The sequence below is a fragment of the Nycticebus coucang genome, chromosome X (assembly GCF_027406575.1).
Source record: "Nycticebus coucang isolate mNycCou1 chromosome X, mNycCou1.pri, whole genome shotgun sequence".
Taxonomy (NCBI): Eukaryota; Metazoa; Chordata; class Mammalia; order Primates; family Lorisidae; genus Nycticebus; species Nycticebus coucang.
Genome location: NC_069804.1, coordinates 108,558,630 through 108,579,149, shown reverse-complemented (window position 1 = coordinate 108,579,149; position 20,520 = coordinate 108,558,630). Strand labels below are relative to the sequence as shown.

The following is a 20,520-nucleotide window of genomic DNA, read 5'->3' as shown; positions in this document are numbered from 1 at the left end:
AAACACTTTTACACTGCTGGTGGGACTGCAAACTAATACAACCATTTTGGAAGGAAATATGGAGAACCATCAAAGAACTCAAGCTAGACCTCCCATTTGATCCTGCAATCCCATAGCTTGGCATCTACTCAATGAAAAAATATTTGTTTTACCATAACAGTCTACTTGCACTAGACTGTTTAGTGCAGCGCAGTTTACAATCGCCAAAATGTGGAAACAGCCTAAATGCCCACCAACCCAGGAGTGGATTAACAAACTGTGGTATATGTATGCCACGGAATACTATTCAGCCATTAAAAAGATGGAGACTTTACATCCTTTGTATTAATCTGGATGAAAGTGGAACACATTATTATTAGTAAAGCATCACAAGAATGGAGAAGCATGAATCATTGTAGTCAATTTTCATATGAGGACAATTAATGATCTAGTCCATGGTGGGGAGTGGGAAAATGGGAGAGAAGAGAGAGAGAGGGGAGGAGGGACGGGTGGGGGAAAAGAAGAGCAGAGAGAGGGAGGTAGGGAGCGAGGATAAGGGCAGAGCAGAGATACGAAAGGAGGGAGGGGGTTGAGGTCTCAGTGTGTGACACACCTTTTGGGGGCAAGACACAATTATAAGAGGGACTTTACCTAACAAATACAACCAGTGTAACCTGGTTTCTTGTACTCTCAATGAATCTCCAAGAATGAAAAAAAAAAAGAAAATGAAGTAGATTTTTACTTCTTACTGAAAATTTAGAAGAAAATATAAAAAAAAATCATGACTTTAGGATTGGAAAGAATTTCTTAAACTTCTCACACAAGAGAAAGCTCAGAGGAGGAAAAGCAGAAACTGACTATATTAAAATTAAAAGTTCTGGTACATCCAAAAATAACTGTCTTTTCCCAAATTTCCTGGAAAGTAAAACATAATAAAAAATTGATGTGCTCGCTTTGGCAGCACATATACTAAAATTGGAATGATACAGAGAAGATTAGCATGGCCCCTGCACAAGGATGACACGCAAATTCGTGAAGCATTCCATATTTTTAAAAATGTTTATATACCTAAAATATATATATATATATATATATATATATGTAAATAGTTTATAGGAAGTGGGACTGAGAGGCAGGAAAAAAAACACAAAAGAAAATCAGGGGAGCCAAGACAAGAATCCATTATCAAGTTGGAAATCTTTACTCATGTTCTCTCTCATGGGACTGTGTGGTTAGACATTGGTAACACTTCTCAGGACTCTCTGTTTAGGGGTAGTACGTAGATGGGCTTTACTACTAGTTTCCCCACTGATTCTACTAGTTTTACAAAAGTCAAACTTTTGCCTCATGTGGTATTTGCTCTTTCACACTTTCATATTGTATGAAACCTACATGAAATTTGAATAGATTATTACAGTGTCTTATGGCCACTTCAGTAACAGAGGAGCCCTGGGTTGGGATCAAGAAGTACACAATTTGGACCTGAGGTAAGGTGCTGCCAAACTGCATCTGCATAAAGTTGGTCATATCCAGCACAATAATAGGATCTATAGAGGTGGCAGGAATAAGGGAAAGGTGAGGCTAGGAAGAACAGAAGAAGTGAATCAGAAGTATTGATATAGTCTATCCCTTGCATTCAAATACAAAATGCAGGATAGAGATTGTGTCTATAAAAGGAGGTAAGGGAAATGAATTCAGAAGAGTTGGAAGGTGTATAAATGTATTAAACGAATCTTGAGATACTTTACTAAGAAGAATGCATTTCAACTCCATCCAGGTTAACATAAATGAGGTAAAGGCTTCATCTTTTCTTATGGATGAATAGTACTCCATGTTATACATATGCCATAGTTTGTTAATCCATTCAGGGGAAGGGTATTTGAGTTGCTTCCACAACTTGATAATTGTGAATTGAGCTGCAATAAACAATATTAATATGAAACCAATATATAAACACAAATGATAAAATAAAAAAAATAGTCTAGCAAGGGAGTATTGGGGGGAGGTTACTGGCTGGAGGAGAGAGAGCAATTGGCAGGATATCACCTAATCTGCACAATTAGAGGGTGTTCAGCACACCCCTGGGTGAAGGGCTCAATTACAACTTGAACTTTACTTGGGAAGTGAGAATGACATAACCTAAAAATTGTACCCTCATATTAATTTGAAATAAAAAAGAAAATATTATTACTCACAGAAAAAATATTCATTATAAAGAAGTGTCTTCAACCATATATGTAGTATTTTAATTCATTAAAATCATATATGAAGCAAATAAAATGTGAAGATTTGATAAAGCTGTATGGTATATAGAAATGTATTTATTTCATCATTTTTTGTTTTCCTTTTTTTACTAAACCATAGCTGTGTATATTAATGCAATCATGGGGCTCCATACACTGGTTTTATATACAATTTGACATATTTTCATCACACTGGTTAACATAGCCTTCCTGGCATTTTGTTAGTTATCATGTTAAGACATTTATATTCTACATTTACTAAGTTTCACATGTACCCTTGTAAGATGCACTGTAGGTGTGGTCCCACCAATTACCTTCCCTTTACCAATCCTTCCCCCACCCTTCCAGTTCCCCTTTTCCCATATTCTTAAGTTATAATTGGGTTATATCATTCACATGAAAGCTATAAATTAGTTTCATAGTGGGGCTGAGAACATTGCATACTTTTTCTTACATTTTTGAGATACTTTTCAAATAAGAAAATGTTCCAAGAGGGACGGAGGGAGGGGGTGGGGCCTTGGTGTGTGTCACATTTTATGGGGGCAAGACATGATTGCAAGAGGGACTTTACCTAACAATTGCAATCAGTGTAACCTGGCTTATTGTACCCTCAATGAATCCCCAACAATAAAAAAAAAGAAGAAAGAAAATGTTCCAGCTCCATCAATGTAAACATGAAAGAGGTAAAGTCTCCATTTTTCTTTAAGTCTCCATCTCTTACATAATATTCCATGGTGTACATATAGCACAATTTATTAATCCTTTTGTGGGGGTGATGGGCACTTGGGCTTCTTCCATGATTTAGCAATTATGAATTGGGCTGTAATAAACATTCTGGTACAAATATCTTTGTTATAAGGTGATTTTTCGTCTTCTGCATATATACATAGTGAAGGAATTGTAGCATCAAATGGCAGGTCTATTTTTAGACCTCTAAGTGTTCTCCAAACATCTTTCCAAAAGGAACACATTAGTTTGCATTCCCACCAGCAGTGTGGAAGTTTTCCCTTTTCTCCACATCCACGCCTACATCTCTGGTTTTGGGATTTTGTGAAATGGGCTAATCTTACTGGAGTTATACAATATCTCAAAGTAGTTTTGATTTGCATTTACTCTGATGATTAAAAATGATGAGCATTTTTTCATATGTCTGTAGGCTGTGTGCCTGTCTTCTTCAGAGAAGTGTCTTTTCAAGTCCCTTGTCTAGCCTAAGATGGGATCAATTTTTCTTTTTTTGCTAATATGTTTGAGTTCTTAGTGGATTCTTGTTATTAAACCTTTGTGGGAGACATAACCTGCAAATATCTTTTTCCATTTTGAGGGCTGTCTGCTTGATTTACTTACTGTGTTCTTGGCTGTGCAGAAGCTTTTTAGTTTGATCAGATCCCAGGAGGGTATTTTTGATGCTGCTTCAATTGCCCGGGGGGTCGTCCTCAAAATATTTGCCCAGGCCGATTTCTTCAAGAGTTTTGCCCACACTTTCTTCTAGTATTTTAGTAGTCTCATGTCTTCGGATATTTTAAATTAGTCTGGCAAAGATCAAATGATGGTAAGTAGCTGGGTTCATCTCTTGGTTCTATATTCTGTTCCATACATCTACCTCTCTTTTTTTGTGCCGGTACCATGATGTTTTGATCACTATCGATTTATAGTGTAGTCTGAGGTCTGGTAGCATGATTCCTCCTGCTTTGTTTTTATTTCTGAGTAATGTCTTGGCTATTCAAGATTTTTTCTGATTCCATATAAAACTAAGTATTATTTTTTTGAGATCTTTAAAGTATTACAGTGGGGGTTTAATTGGGATTGCATTAAAATTGTATATTGCTTTGGGTAGTATGAACTTTTTAACAATGATGATTATTCCCAGCCATAAGCATGGTATGTTTTTCCATTTGTTAACATTTTCAGCTATTTCTTTTCTTAGAGTTTTATAGTTCTCTTTATAGAGATATTTCATGTTCTTTGTAAGATAAACTCCCAAACATGTTATCTTCTTTGGCAGTACTGTGAATGGAATAGAGTCCTGACTGTTTTTTCAGCTTGACTATTGTTGGTATAAATAAAGGCTACCAATTTATGAATGCTGATTTTGTAACCTGAGACACTGCTGTATTCCTTGATCACTTCTAAGAGTCTTGTTGTAGAATCCCTGGTGTTTTCCATATAATCATATCATCTGCAAAGAGTGAAAGTTTGATTTCTTCTAGCCCTATATAGGGGTGAGAATGTGAAAGAGCAGTGGAGACAATGGGCAACCTTGCTTGGTTCCTGATATGAGTGGAAATGATTTCAATTTAACTCCATTCAATAGGATATTGGCCGTGGGTTTACTGTAGATGGTTTCTATCGGTTTGAGAAATGTCACTTCTATACCAATTTTCTTAAGTGCTCTGAACATGAAGGGATGCTGGATGTTATCAAAAGCTTTTTCTGCATAAATTAAGAGAATCATGTGGTCTTTGTTCTTTAATTTGTTAATGTGCTGAATTATATTTTTAGATTTACATATATTGAACCAGCCTTGAGACTCTGGAATAAAACCCACTTGGTCATGGTGTATAATTTGTTTAATGTGTTGCTGGATTCTGTTTGCAAGGATCTTGTTAAATATTTTTGCATCAATATTCATTAGTGATATTGGTCTACAATTTTCTTTTCTTGTTGGACATGTTCCTGGTTTGGGGATCAAGGCAGTGTTTGCTTCATAGAATGTGTTGCATAGTATTCCTTCTTTTTCTATAATTTGGAAAAGGTTTAGTATTATAGGTACCAGTTCCTCCCTAATGGATTGGTAGAATTCTAATGTGAAGCCATCTGGTCCCGGGCTTTTGTTTTTAGGGAGATTTTGTATATTTGATGCTATTTTTGAACTTGATACAGGCCTGCTCAACATTTCCACCTGATTCTGGCTAAGTCTTGGAAGGTGGCTTGCTTCCAAGTATTCAAATTTTTTCAGGTTTTCATATGTCTGAGAATAAAGTCTCTTGTAATATTCATTAAGGAATTTTTTGATCTGAGGGGTCTCTTGTTATTTCATTTTTAGCATTTCTGATTGATGAAATTAGAGATTTGATTCCTTTTTCCTGGTTAGATTAGCCAAAGGTTTATTTAGTTTGTTGACCTTTTCAAAAAACCAACTTTTTGATTTTTTAGTCTATTGTATTATTTTTTTTTTGTTTTCAATTTCATTGAATTCTACTCTAATTTTGGTTATTTCTCTTCTTCTACTGTGTTTTGGATTGAAATGTTCTTCCTATTCCCATTGCTCGAGATGTTCCATTAAGTCATTAACTTCCTCTCTTTTCATTCTCCTGAGGAAGGCTTGCAGCGCTATAAATTTCCCTCTTACGATTGCCTTTGCTGCATCCCAGAGGTTCTGATAATTCGTGTCTTCATTATAATTTTGTTCCAGAAATTTGGTAATTTCCTTCTTAATCTCATCTATGATGCAGCTGTCATCCAGTATAAGGTTATTTAGCTTCCATGTTTTCATATGGGTATGCAGATTCCTATTGTTAATGATTTTAACTTTTATTACATGGTGGTCCAAGAAGAAGCAAGGAATGAGTTCTATTCTTTTAAATTTACTGAGTTTAGACTTGTGACCTAAGATGTGATTGATTTTGGAGTATGTTCTGTGGGCTGATGAGAAGAATGTGTATTAAGTTTTGTTGCGATGAAAAGTTCTATAGATGTCTGTTAAATCCAAATGTTGAATGGTTAATTTAAATCTAAAATTTATTTGCTCAACTTCTTATTGGCGGATCTATCCAACACTGGCAGAGGTGTATTAAAATCTCCGACTATTATGGAGATGAAGGAAATCAAGTTGCTCATGTCTGTTAGAGTTTCTCTTATAAATGTAGGCACATTCTGGTGCATAGATATTAATAATGAAATATTAATATGAAATTTCATCATATTGTATATTACCCTTAACAAATATGAAGTTACCATTCTTATCCTTCCTTACTTTTATTGGCTTAAAGCCTATTGTATCTGCAAATAAAACTACAACACTTGCTTTTTTCTGATTTCCATTTGCATGAAATATAGAAGACTATTCCTTCACCCTGAGTCTATATATATCTTTTTAGGTAAGATGAGATTCTTGTATGCAGAAGATATCTGGTCTGAGTTTTTTTTATCCAGTCAGCCAACCTGCGCCTCTTTAGAGGACAATTTAAGCCATTCACAATAATGGAGAATACTGATAAGCCTTGTAGAATTTTGAGTATTGAGTTTTTCAAAAGCCCAGTGGACATTTTTAATTCTTTCACTATTGTGGAAGTTGGAGTTTGATGAAAAGTTCCTGGGTGTGTTTCCTTTTGTTGTGGAGGATTGTGCTGGTCATTATGGAGATAAGTCTGAGAATATCCTGGAGAGCTGCTTTAGTTATGGCAAATTTCTTCAACATGTGAATGTCATTAAAGTATTTAATTTCTCCATCAGTTTAGCTTGACACAGGATCCTGGGGTTGAAAGTTATTTTGTTTTAGGAGATTAAAATTTGATGACCACCCTCTTCTAACTTGAAAGGTTTCAGCAGAGAGATCTGCAGTCATTCTAATATTCTTCCCTTTGTAGGTTATGATTTTCTTACATGTGGCTGCTTTCAGAATTTTCTCCTTTATATTAACTTTAGTGAAGTTAATTATGATGTGCCTGGGTGATGTCTTATTCGGGTTGAGTCTTGCTCAGTTTCTGAAACTGTCTGCTACCTGAATTTCAGAATCTCTTGGCATGTCTGGAAAATTCTCTTTCATAATTTCATGAAGAAGAGCCTCTGTGCCTTGTGAAGCCACTTCATAGCCTTCAGGGATTTCTATGAGGTGAATATTAGTTTTCTTTGAATTATCCCAGAGCTCTCTGAGAGAATGATCCTTTTTTGATCTCCATTTCTCTTCCTCATTGAGAGTTAGGGAGCGTTCAAATGTTTTGTTTTCCATGTCAGAAATCCTTTCTTCTGCTTGCTCCATTCTGTTCCTGAGGGATTCTACTGTATTTTACAGATCTTTAAGGGCTGCAAATTCTTGTCTCAATGTGTCAAAATTTTTGGTGGTTTTGTATTTAAATTCATTGAATTCTTGAGACAACTTTTGAAATTCTCCTGGAATTTCTAATTTTAACTTTTCCTGTATTCTATTAATATTGTTTGCAATCAAAATTCTGAATTCGATTTCTGACATCGTGGCCATCTCTTTATGAATGGGATCTTCCGTTGTGTCCACCATATCTTTCCTTGAGGGTATTGACCTACTCTGATTATTCATGTACTGGATATTTTCCACTGATTCTGTCCCATGATTATTTTACGCCATTTGACTAGATGAGTAGAAAAAGAGAAGTTGGGTTGGGGGCTCCAGGAGTAGTGCTTAACCAGCCCTTTGCCCAAAATCTGGAACTGGTGTCTGTACTTTTTTCCCTGGAGCTTTGCCAAGGACCTGTACAGTGCTACAGTCTGAGAAACTGAGGACCTTCTTGGTGTTGTGGGGCTAAGTGGCTTTGTCTTGCTTTCAGCTGGTCTCTGTCCTACCATAGTGAATCAGTTACTCTGGGTTGAAGCCTCAGCTGTGGAGAAATACTGGCAATTAAGTCACTCCACCCCCCACAGACAACAATTGGAAACGGAAAATGAAAACTTCCCACAACCACAAACCCGGGCTACCACTTGGATAGTTCTTGGGTTATTGGCCCAGTTGAAGAGGTCCAAATCAATTGTCTCAGTCAGCACCTGTCTCAGGTGGGACAGTTCAAAAGCTCTCCAGCAACTAGATCACAGGGGTCTACTGGCAACTCAAGTATGACTCACTCTGGTGCTCCGAGAGGTCAGGAGGACCAACCCAGCAAATAGATTAGTCTGGAAAGGTTGATGCCTCCTTCCCCACCTTGCACCTCTGTCTCACTCAGTCACTGATAACCCCACAGGGCTGTCACCCAGTTCCCTCCAATGAGCAGATACTCTAGATGTTTGCACCTGCCTGAATCATAGGGAGATCTATGTCTCCTCAGCCAGGCCACTACTGTCTGCCACTATCTGGCAGGATGAGGTGAGGCCTGACAACCTCGGGTGCTTAATGGAAGCTGTGACGGTTCACTCAGTTTCAGCCCTGCCCCTGGTTGATGTTGCTGATGGAACAGAACAACTTCACAGAATTTGTTTCTGTCCCAGCTATATTCCCCTGCAGATCAGATGCTGTTTGAGTTCACAGAAACCTACTCAGGTCTGGTCTGTGCTGCTGCCCGGTCTCGGCTCCAGTTTCTGTCAGTTAAGCTCACACTCAACTTTCAGTTGCAGCCTTTGCCTGCCCTCCTTTCTCTCAGCTATGATACCCTGAGGGCTGGGTGCATCTTTTTCTCAATATAGTGGTCCTCTGGGTCAGCCCCACCCTGAGAGTCTGTGTTCTTTGTGCACACATATTCTAGTCCCCACGCTATGCCCAGGCTGGTACTGCCTCAGGCAAACCCTTTACTCACGGGCCTGTGTTTCCGTCCCAGATCTGTTCCACCAGTGGCTGCTACCAGAGAAGATGCCCAGCCTCCTCTGGTTTCCCAGAGAGACAGGGGGTGTGACTCCAGGATATCCAGGGGTGTGAGCCCTATTGTTGTCCCTGTGGCTGCTGCTCTGTGCCTTGGGGCACCACCACTCCTGTGTGGCTCCCTCTCAGCTGACCGTCCTCTCCTTACTCCTGTGCCACAGAATCAGCACTGACCAGAGCAGTCTATGCCCTGTCCACACCTCTTGAGAAAATACCCAAATATCTGGACTCCTGGGGGACAGGCTTCCAGACCTCAGAGTGAGAGTAGAGGGGAGTGCTGTGAATTCAGAATTGCATGTAGAGAATATATACAGTTTTATACAGTTACCTCAGAGTGAGAGTAGAGGGGAGTGCTGTGAATTCAGAATTGCATGTAGAGAATATATACAGTTTTATACAGTTTTATGCCTGGTAGTAGAGCACCATGGCACCCTAGTAGGGGAAGTAGGTCCAGTTTTTAGAGGCTCTCTCCCATGGGATAAAATGGGAGGACTTTTGAATTATGCTCACTTGTTTTTATGAAGTAATGTGAGCAGTTTTCATGGGGTAGGGGACTCCCATCCACTTGGTGATGCATTTTGTATTTTTTCTTTTTTTTTGTAGAGACAGAGTCTCACTGTACCGCCCTCGGGTAGAGTGCCGTGGTGTCACACAGCTCACAGCAACCTCTAACTCCTGGGCTTAGGCAATTCTCTTGTCTCAGCCTCCCGAGTAGCTGGGACTACAGGCACCCGCCACAACGCCCGGCTATTTTTTTGTTGCAGTTTGGCCGGGGCTGGGTTTGAACCCGCCACCCTTGGCATATGGGGCCGGCGCCCTACTCACTGAGCCACAGGCGCCGCCGCCATTTTGTATTTTTTCATTGTATCCTTGGGGTCGCAGCTTGGTTCAGCAGAGTTGATGTGCCTTCTTCAACTTTCTCTCTTGGCTCAGCTCTAATCCACCAGGTTACTTGCTAAACTTCTGTACTTTAACTCTTCTTCTGGGCAGGAGCCTCTGTGAAAAGATGGCTCCAGTCAGCCATATTCTATTTCATCGTTTTCAGTATTATTGTCTATAGCATTCAATGTGAATACTTTAATACAAAAATTCAAAAACATGGAGGTGGAGCATGATGGCAGATGGGACGGCAGATGGCAGACGTGTAGCCCACCTCTCCCAAGTCATCAGGTGAGAGGAAGGGGGTTCTGGCATTTTTCCCCACATGGATTATTGCTGTAGACAGACAGCTGGAGATGCACAGTGAATTGGTGGATTGATGTATTTGAGGTGTAATATAAAACCAGACTCTGCTGTAGAGATGCTCCCTGCTTGGCCAGGCTGGCCAGCAGGCACCTCCCTCACGGAGGACAGCAGGATGCAATTCCTGGCAAAACCCATTTGACGAAAATTTATTCCTGAGCTGAGTTTAGCAACCAGAAAGGGGCCCCGCTCAAAGCCACAAGGGACTATGCAACCAGATGGAAAATTGAAGGGAAGGGATTCCGCCAGGGAAACAGACATTTTGAATTGTCCGAAACGGTGGGTACCTTCCCCAGAACAACAGGCGTGATTAAATAGACTGGACCATTCTGGGTGGGGAATACTGGTGTGAGGTGGCAGTCAGGCTGTGTGGTGAACTGGTGGGTGTCCTAACTCAAATCTCCGGACTCAAAAGTGAGACCCTGAGCCACATAAACTGAGCAGAAGATTTCCGTGTGGTGCAGAGGAGCCGCTGGCAGCAGCCAGCTTCTCCCTCACAGCCGATTGCAGTTGCCAGTTTTCAGGAGAATACAGGAGCAGAGTGGAACGATTTGTGAAGGGTGGACTCCTGCACCGAGTTGGGAGGTCAGATAGGAGTGCTGTCTGGAACAGAGAAGCTGAGGTTGAACAACAATTAGGTAAAAACTTTTACAGAAACTCCAAAATAACTATCGGTCAGGTAGGATGGTTACTGTGGTAACAGTATAAACTGTGAATCAGGTATAAGCCTGGGAACCACTCACAGCGCCACCTGGTGTCCAGAAAGTATACTGCATTATAAATATATTCCTAGGAAAGTTGATCCCTACGTCATATATATAAATGTATATTTCTACATATATACAAGAATAATATTTTGTGGTTGGTGCCTTTTTTATTTCTCTCTTTATCTCGGAGGAACTGTTGTTAATTTTTATATATACTTTTTTATTTTTATTTTTCTATTTTTAATTTTTTCTTTCTTTTTTAACATTTTTATGAACACCACCTTTTTTTTTTCTTTCCCTTCTTTCTTCTTCTTCTTCCCTTCTTATGGTTTATGAGAGTGCTAACATCAGATTTCTAGAAGGTTTTTTGTTTGTTTGTTTTCTTTGTATGTTTTTTACCTTTTTCCTTTTTTTCTTTTTCTCAATTATTCTATGATTGTCATAATTTTTAATGTATCTTTTTTTTGTTGTTTTCTGTATGTCTATGTGTTTCTTATTGATTGTGCATCTGTGGACTTGTGTGTCTGGTAGCCTTTTTATCTCTTTATTTGCTCATTTGGTCTCAATAAATTTGGTGTTTCGACCTGCAATTCTGAGCTCCCAGCACTCCCCTCCACTCTAACTCTGAGGTCTGGAGGCCTGTCCCCCAGGAGTCCAGATTATTCGGTGATTTCTTGAGGGTTGTGGACAGGGCCTGGACTGTAGCTGGTCAGTGCATATTCTGTGGCATGGGAGTGAGGAGACAACAGTTGGCTGAGAGGGAAACACATCAGAGAGGCAGTGCCCTGAGGGACAGAGGAGCATCTTTTCTTGGCAACAATAGGGCCCACCCCAAGATATTCTGAAGCCTAACCACTGTCTTCCTGGGCAACCAGAGGAGGCCAGGCATCTCAGATGGCAACCACCACAGAACAGATCTGGGAGTGAAACACAGGCCCTGGGAGTATAGGGTTTACCTGTGGTGGTACCATCCTGGGTGGAGTGTGGGGACTAGAAAATGCACGCACAGACCCCAGAAATTTCCAGGGTGGGGCTGACCCAGAGGACTGCCTTACTGAGCCTAAGACGCACCTGGCCCTCAGGGGATAATCAGCCCATAGACAAAGGAAGGCAGGAGGATGGAGCTGACCGGGCTACTAATACAAACCTGCATGAGTAAAGACAGGTCCTGAGGTACAGGTCCTGGGAACTCAAAAAAGTTTCTGTTCTGCAAAGGAATTTAGCAGGGTGAGAAAGAAACTCCCACAAAGTTGTTTTGTTCTGTCAGTAACATCAATCAGGGGTGGGGCTGGAACTGAGTGAACACCCCCCAGCCTCAATCAAGCACCCGAGGTTGTCAGACCTCACCACCCCCTGCTGGATGAAGGCAGAGAGCAGTGACCTGGCTGAGCAGATACAGATTTCCTTGTGATTCAGTCAGGTACAACCCCCTGGAGTATCTGCTCACTGGGGACAAATGAGTCACAGCCCTGCAGGGCTATCAGTGACTGGGTGTGACAGAGGTGCAAGGTTGGGAAGGAGGCATCAACCTTCCCAGACTACTGTATTTGCTGGGTGGGTCCTCCTGACTTCACAGAGCACAGGAGCAAGTCATATTTGAGTTGTAACCAGACCTCTGCGATCCAGTCCCCACAGACCTTTGAAACTCTCACACCTGAGACAGGTGCTCACTGATTCAATTGATTTGGACCTTTTGAACTGAGCCAATCTCCTGAGGACTATTCAAGTGATGCCCTGGGTGTGTGGTTGTAGAAAAGTTTGATTTTCCTCTTCCAATTGTTACTTGTGGGGGGCGGGGTGACTTAATTGCTGGTATTTCTCCACAGCTGAAACTTCAACCATAGTAACTGTTTCACTACGATCGAACATAGACCAGCTGAAAACAAGACAGAACCACTTAGCCAAACCACACCAAATAGGTCCCCAGTCTCTCAGGCCGTAGCATTGTATGGGTCCTCAACAAAGCTCCAGGGGAAAAGTCAAATGATGTAAAATAATCATGGGGTGAAATCAGCAGAAAAACTCTGGTAGAACAAATAACCAGAATAGATCAACCGCCCAAAGGAAAGATATGGTAGATGTAACTGAAGATCACATTAATAAACACATGGACGAGATGTCAGAAATCAAATTCAGAATTGGGATTTCAAACAAGATTAATAGACTGGAGGAAAATTTGGAATTAGAAATTTAAAGAGCAGTTCAAAATTCAGAATTAGAAATTCAAGGAAAAATTCAAAAGTTGTCTCAACAATTTAATGAAATTAAAGACAAAACCACCAAAGATTACAATGCACTGAAGCAAGAATGTGCAGCCCTCAAAAATCTGACAAATACAGTATAATACCTCAGTAACAGAGTGGAGCAAGCAGAAGAAAAGATTTCTGAAATTGAAGACAAATCTTTTGAACACCCCCAAATTCCTAAAGAGGAAGAGAAATGGAGAGCAAAAACAGATCATTGTCTCAGAGAGGTTTGGGATAATTCGAAGAAGGCTAATATCTGCCTCATTAGAATCCCTGAAAGTGATGAAGTGACCTCAAAAGGCACAGAGACCCTTCTCCATGAAATTATGAAAGAGAATTTTCCAGACATGCCAAGAGATTCTGAAATTCAGATAGCAGTCAGTTTCAGAAACCCAGCAGGCCTCAATCTGAATAAGACATCCCAAAGGCATATTATAATTAACTTCACTAGCGTAAATATGAAAGAGAAATATCTGAAACTAGCAAGACGTAAGAAATCCATTACATACAATGGAAGAATATTAGAATGACTGCAGATCTCTTTGCTGAAACTTTTCAGGCCAGAAGAGGATGGTCACTGACTTTTAATGTCGTAAAACAAAATAACTTTCAACCTTGGATATTGTATGCTATTAAATGAGTTTCATTTATGATGGAAAAATTAAATACTTTAATGACATTCATATGTTGAAGAAATTTGCCATAACCAAACCACCTATTCAGGATATTCTCAGACCTATCCTTCATAAGGAAAAGCCCAATCCTCTGCCACAAAAATAAACTCACTCAGAAACTTTTGATCAAACTGCAACTTCCACAGTGGCAAAAGGATTAAAAATGTCCACTGGACTTTCAAAAAACTCAATACCCAAAATTTCACCAGACTTATCAATATTTTCCATTAATGTGAATGGCTTAAACTGTCCTCTAAAGAGGCACAGGTTAGCTGACTTGATACAAAAACTCAGGCCAGATATTTGCTGCATACCAGAGTCACATCTCACCTTAAAGTATGAATATAGACTCAGGGTGAAAGGATGGTCATCCATATTTCAGGCAAATGGTAGCCAGAAAAAAGCAGGTGTTGCAATTCTATTTGCAGACACAATAGGCTTTAAACCAACAAAAGAAAGGAAGGAAAAAATAGTCACTTCATATTTGTTAAGGGTAATACTCAATATGATGAGATTTCAATTATTAATATTTATGAACCCAACCAGAATGTGCCTCAATTCATAAGAGAAACTCTAACAGACATGAGCAACTTGATTCCCTGCAGCTCCATAATAGTCAGAGATTTCAACACTCCTTTGGCAGTTGGATACATCCTCCAATAAGAAGCTGAGAAAAGAAATCTTAGATTTAAACCTAACCATCCAACATTTGGATTTAACAGACATCTAAAGAAAATATCATCCCAAAAAAAGTGAATACACATACTTCTCATCAGCCCACAGAACATACTCAAAAAATCGAACACATTTTAGGTTACAAGTCTAACCTCAGTAAATTCAAGGAATAGAAATTATTCCATGCATCCTCTCAGACAACCATGGAATAAAAATTGAACTCAGTAACAACAAGAACCTGCATACTCTTACAAAAACGTGGAAGTTAAATAACCTTATGCTGAATTATAGCTGGGTCAGAGATGAGATTAAAAAGGAAATCACAAATTTTTGTAACAAAACGACAATGAAGACACAGTATCTCAGAACCTCTGGGATACTACAAAGGCAGTCCTAAGAGGGAAATTTATAACACTGCAAGCCTTCCTCAAGTGAACGGAAAGAGAGGAAGTTAACAACTTAAAGGGACATCTCAAGCAACTGGAAAAGGGAGAACATTCCAACCTCAAACCCAATAGAAGAAAAGAAATAACCAACATTAGAGCAGAATAAAATGAAATTGAAAACAAAAGAATTATACAGCAGATCAATAAATCAAAAAGTTTTTTTTTAAAAGATCAATAAAATAGATAAATCTGAGGCTAGCATAACCAGGAAAAAAAGAATAAAATCTCTAATCTCATCAATCAGAAATGACAATGACGAAATAACAAGACTTCAGAAATTCAAAAAATCCTTAATGAATATTACAAGAAACTTTATTCCAAATATGAAAATCCAAAGGAAATGGACCAATACTTGGAAGCACGTCACCTTCCAAGGCTTAGCCAGAATCAAGTGGAAATTTTGAACAGGCCCATATCAAGTTCTGAAATAGCATCAAGCATATGAAATCTCCTTAAAAAGAAAAGCCCAGGACCAGATGACTTAACTTCAGAATTTTACCAAACCTTCAAAGAGGAACTAGTACCTATATTACTCAACCAGTTCCCAATTGTACAAAAAGAAGGAAGACAACCCAACACGTTCTATGAAGCAAATATCACCCTAATCCCCAAACCAGGAAAAGACCCAACAATAAAAGAAAATTATAGACCAATATCACTAATGAATTTAGATGCAAAAATATTCAACAAGATCCTAACAAACAGAATCCAACAACACATCAAACAAATTATACATCATGACCAAGTCAGTTTTATCCCAGGGTCTCAAGTTTGCTTCAATATACCTAAATCTATAAGTATAATCCACCACATAAACAAACTACAAAAGAAAGACCATATGATTCTCTCAATTGATGCAGAAAATGCTTTTGATAATATCCAGCATCCCTTCATGATCAAAACACTTAAGAATATTGGTATAGAAGGGACATTTCTTAAACTGATAGAGGCCATCTAACCAAAACCACAGCCAATTTTGTATTGAATGGAGTTAAATTGAAACCATTTCCACTCCAATCAATAACCAGACAAGGCTGCCCATTGTCTCCACTGCTTTTTATCATTGTCATGGAAGTTTTAGCCATCACAATTCGGGTATAAAGGCTATCAAGGCTATCCATATAGGTTCAGAGGAGATCAAACTTTTGTCTTCGCAGATGATATGATTGTATATCTGGAAAACACCAGGGATTCTACTACAAAACTCTTAGAAGTGATGAAGGAATACAGCAGTATCTCAGGTTACAAAATCAACAATCATATATCAGTAGCCTTTATATACACCAACAATAGTCAAGATGAAAAAAACAGTTAAGGACTCTATTCTATTCACAGTAGTGCAAAATAAGATGAAATATTTGGGATTTTATCTAACATAGGACGTGAAATATTTCTATAAAGAGAACTATGAAACTCTAAGAAAATAAACAGCTGAAAATGTTAACAAATGGAAAAACATACCATGCTCATGTCTGGGAAGAATCAACATTGTTAAAATTTCCATACTCTCCAAAGCAATATACAATTTTAATGCAATCCCTATTAAAGCTCCACTGTCATATTTTAAAGATCTTGAAAAACATAATACTTCGTTTTATATGGAACCAGAAAAAACCTCGAATAGCCAAGACATTACTCAGAAATAAAAACAAAGCAGGAGGAATCACACTACCAGATCTCAGAATATACTGTAAATTGATAGTGATCAAAACAGCATGGTACTGGCACAAAAGCAGAGAAGTAGATGTCTGAAACAGAATAGAGAACCAAGAGGTGAATGCAGCTATTTACCATTATTTGATCTTTGACAAGCCAATTGAAAACATTCATTGGGGAAAAGATTCCCTATTTAATAAATGGTGCTGGGTGAACTGGATGGCAACCTGCAGAAGACTGAAACTGGATCCACACCTTTCACCATTAACTAAGATAGACTGTCACTGGATTAAAGATTTAAACTTAAGACATGAAACTATAAAAATACTAGAAGAGAGTGCAGGGAAAACCCTTGAAGAAATCGGTCTGTGTGAGTATTTTATGAGGAGGCACCCCCTGGCAATTGAAGCAGCTTCAAAAATACACTACTGGCACCTGATCAAACTAAAAAGCTTCTGCACAGCCAAGAACACAGTAAGTAAAGGAAGAAAACAGCCCTCGGAATGGGAGAAGATATTTGCAGGTTATGTCTCCGACCAAGGTTTCATAACCAGAATCCAAAGAGAACTCAAATGTATAAGCAAGAAAAGAACAAGTGATCCCATCGCAGGCTGGTCAAGGGTTTTGAAGAGAAACTTTTCTGAAGAAGACAGGCGCATGGCATACAGACACATCAAAAATGCTCATCATCTTTAATCATCAGAGAAATGCAAATAAAAACTACCTTGAGATACCATCTAACTACAATAAGATTAGCCCATGTCACAAAATCCCAAGAGCAGATACGTTGGCATGGATGTGGAGAAAATGGAACACTTCTGCACTGCTGGTGGGAATGCAAATTAATACATTCCTTTTGGAAAGATGTTTGGAGAACACTGAGAGATCTAAAAATAGATCTTCCATTCAATCCTATAATTTCTCTACTAGGTATATACCCAGAAGACCAAAAATCACATTATAACAAAGATATGTACCAGAATGTTTATTGCAGCCCAATTCACAATTGCTAAGTCATGGAAAAAGCCGAAGTGCCCATCGATCCACGAATGGATCAATAAATTGTGATATATGTACACCATGGAATATTATGCAGCCTTAAAGAAAGATGGAGACTTTACCTCTTTCACGTTTACATGGATGGAGCTGGAACATATTCTTCTTAGTAAAGTATCTCAAGAATGGAAGAAAAAGTATCCAATGTACTCAGCCCTACTATGAAACTAATTTACAGCTTTCATAGGAAAGCTATAACCCAGTTATAACCTAAGAATATGGGGATGGGGGAGAGGGAGGTGAGGGAAGGTTGGAGGTTGGGCAGAGGGAGGGTGATTGGTGGCATTACACCTGCGGTGGGTCTTACAAGAGTACATGTGAAACTTAGTGAATGCAGAATATGATTGTCTTAACACAATAACTAAGAAAATGCCAGGAATGCTGTGTTAACCGTTGTGATGAAAATGTGTCAAACTGTGTACAAAACCTGTGCATGGTGCCCCATGATCACATTAATGTACACAGCTATGATCTAATACTAATAAAAAAAAGAAAAAAGAAAAAATTCAAAAACAGTCAGGTGTGTTTGAAAAAATAAATAAATATTTCCAGATCCATTTCCTTTCAAATTATCATGGTACATTATAATACTGTTCTCATTTTTACATTTATAGTATTATTATAACATTCTTTATAAACATTCTTGCTATCTTATTTTGGAGAGACAGCTACTGAATTGATGTATTTTATACAACTTCAGACCACTAAGCTTTTAAAACCTTTGTGGTTTTTCACACCTGTCAACAATTAAATTTTAAGATGTCATCTTTTATGTGGCTGCCTTCTTTCTTATCAACTTTTCATGGTTCATTCCCTTATTTCTTTCATTTGTTTGTTCCACCAGAGCCCTTCCCTTAACCTTCCATGTCTAAGAAATATTTATAATGTTACCTTTTCTTACTCTACTTTTTATTCTTTGCAGCACGTTAGAATGCATGTTTGTTTGTTTATTTTTGGTTTCTTACCATTAGAATGTAAGTTCTATGATGAAAAACTATTGTGTAAGTCTTTGTATGGCTAGAATATATAAGAGTATTTGGCATATTTTAAGTACTAAGTAAATACTTGATCAATATATGAATGAATTGAAGAAAGTAAGTGAATGGATCTTTGAAGTCATTTTACAAAGATGTCAGATTTATTGCAGTCCTTTGTTATTCTTTATATAAATACAAGTTGAGACAGAAAGACAAAAAGACTGAAAATGTAGAAATCATTACTTATGTCTCTATATGTGTATATAAATCACATACACATATCTACACACAAATTCATGCATATATATGTATATATGCATACACATGTATACATATACATGCATATGTGTATCTATAATGCACACACACACAATTTTTTTCATTTAAGATAACATGGACTTGCCTTTGCTTGGAAGATGCAGAAAAATCCATTAACAACAGGTAATTCCATTGTATCAGCCCCATTCCTTAAGATCTAAGTTCTCTGACTTTTTAGAAAGGCACTAACTTATTTTTATTTTTATTTATTTATTTATTTTTTTTGCAGTTTCTGGCCGGGGCTTGGTTTGAGCCCACCACCTCCGGCATATGGGGCCGGCGCCCTACCCCTTTGAGCCACAGGTGCCACCCGGCACTAACTTTTTAAAGTTTGCCTCAGCAAAATACATTATTGTAATTTGAAATAGAACCCATTTGAACAACTAGATTTTTTGAGCATGGTTTTCAAGTTATTTAGTTAACTTAATAATAGTTAAAATAACACCTATATACTTAAAAATAATCTTAATATTTTACAGTTGCTTAATTCAATTTATTTTTTAAGTTTATTATTAAATAGGTAATACCTGAAAACATTCTTATTAAGATTTTTCATAAACATTTAGAGGAGTGCAACCTAAATGTCTTACTTCATACGTAAGGTGAATCATCTTACACATATTCCTTTGAGACTTCATTGCTTAACACTATGACTTGTATATTATTAAATTATAATTCATACAGTTGTTGAAACATAAATTTCCATGGGTCTCTTATGTTTCTGTAAACAGAAACAATAACTGCCAATTTGTTATGCACTACCTTTTCAAGGATGTTTATGGAGCAAACAGCCTGGAAAGAGGCAGTGATACTGCAAAGGGCAATTTTTCACTGTCCAGTATAAAAAAGATAATGTCTCCCTCCAATGCAAATTTCAAGGAAGTTTTTTTTTAAGTCTGTTTTCAAAGATTATGATTCCCTAAACTTGGGTTTCCTCAAGTCTGATATAAACCCATTGCATGCAACATGCACTTCAGCATCCTGTTGTGTGTTTTTGTGTTACTCCTTTGGGACTTGGGTCAAGAGGAACAGAAACAAACATAAAGCTCCCAAGGCTTGCTGTACTGTGAGTAATAACATTTTTTATCTCTGATGCAGCAGTCTCATGTATCCAACCAGAATTCATGAAACTGTACCAGGCTAACTTACTTTTGGCCAGTAGAATAAAAATTCTAACCCTTCATAGTCTTTGACAGCTTTTGATGATAGTGATAGAATGCTGAAAGAGACATGGTTCTCTAGAAGACATGATGAGGGCCTTGTAAGACAGGTTATGGATATAAAATGATGGAAATTCACTAATGACTTTTCATAAATAAAGACAAATTTGCATCTTCATTAAAAATAATAAAATGATTGAGATCCATTAGTGCATACTCTTACAAAAGTAACTGGGGCAAGAAGTGAAGGACTCTCATTTGTCTTACCTTTTCCTGAGTGTTTAGAGGCTAAATAATATGTGGTAGGAATTAAACAAGCCACTCAAATGGTATGTTCTATTGTTCCTACTCTCCTCCAGACAGAATAAGGAAACAATTTTATCATGACAATGAACTAGTGAGCCTTAGGCTCCAGCTGAAATGCTATATGACTGCAGTAACTGAGTCAAGGTGTTCACAAGGACAAAATAAATGATGTTATCAACATGAGTATATATAACTTTTGGTGAATCAAAAACTTAAAATTTCTCTTAGTTAAATTGTGAGAAACTTCAAGGTTATGTTAATAATGTCATATTTACTGGAATGGAGCCACTGTGCCTC

At 38.2% G+C, this 20,520-nt stretch overlaps 1 non-coding gene across 1 annotated transcript; it reads left to right on the top strand.

Annotated features, from left to right (window-relative positions):
- Positions 1-924: 924 nt before the first annotated feature.
- Positions 925-1,031, top strand: LOC128578624 (U6 spliceosomal RNA). The gene has a single exon (XR_008377763.1). It is a non-coding gene; the product is annotated as a U6 spliceosomal RNA (small nuclear RNA).
- Positions 1,032-20,520: the final 19,489 nt, after the last annotated feature.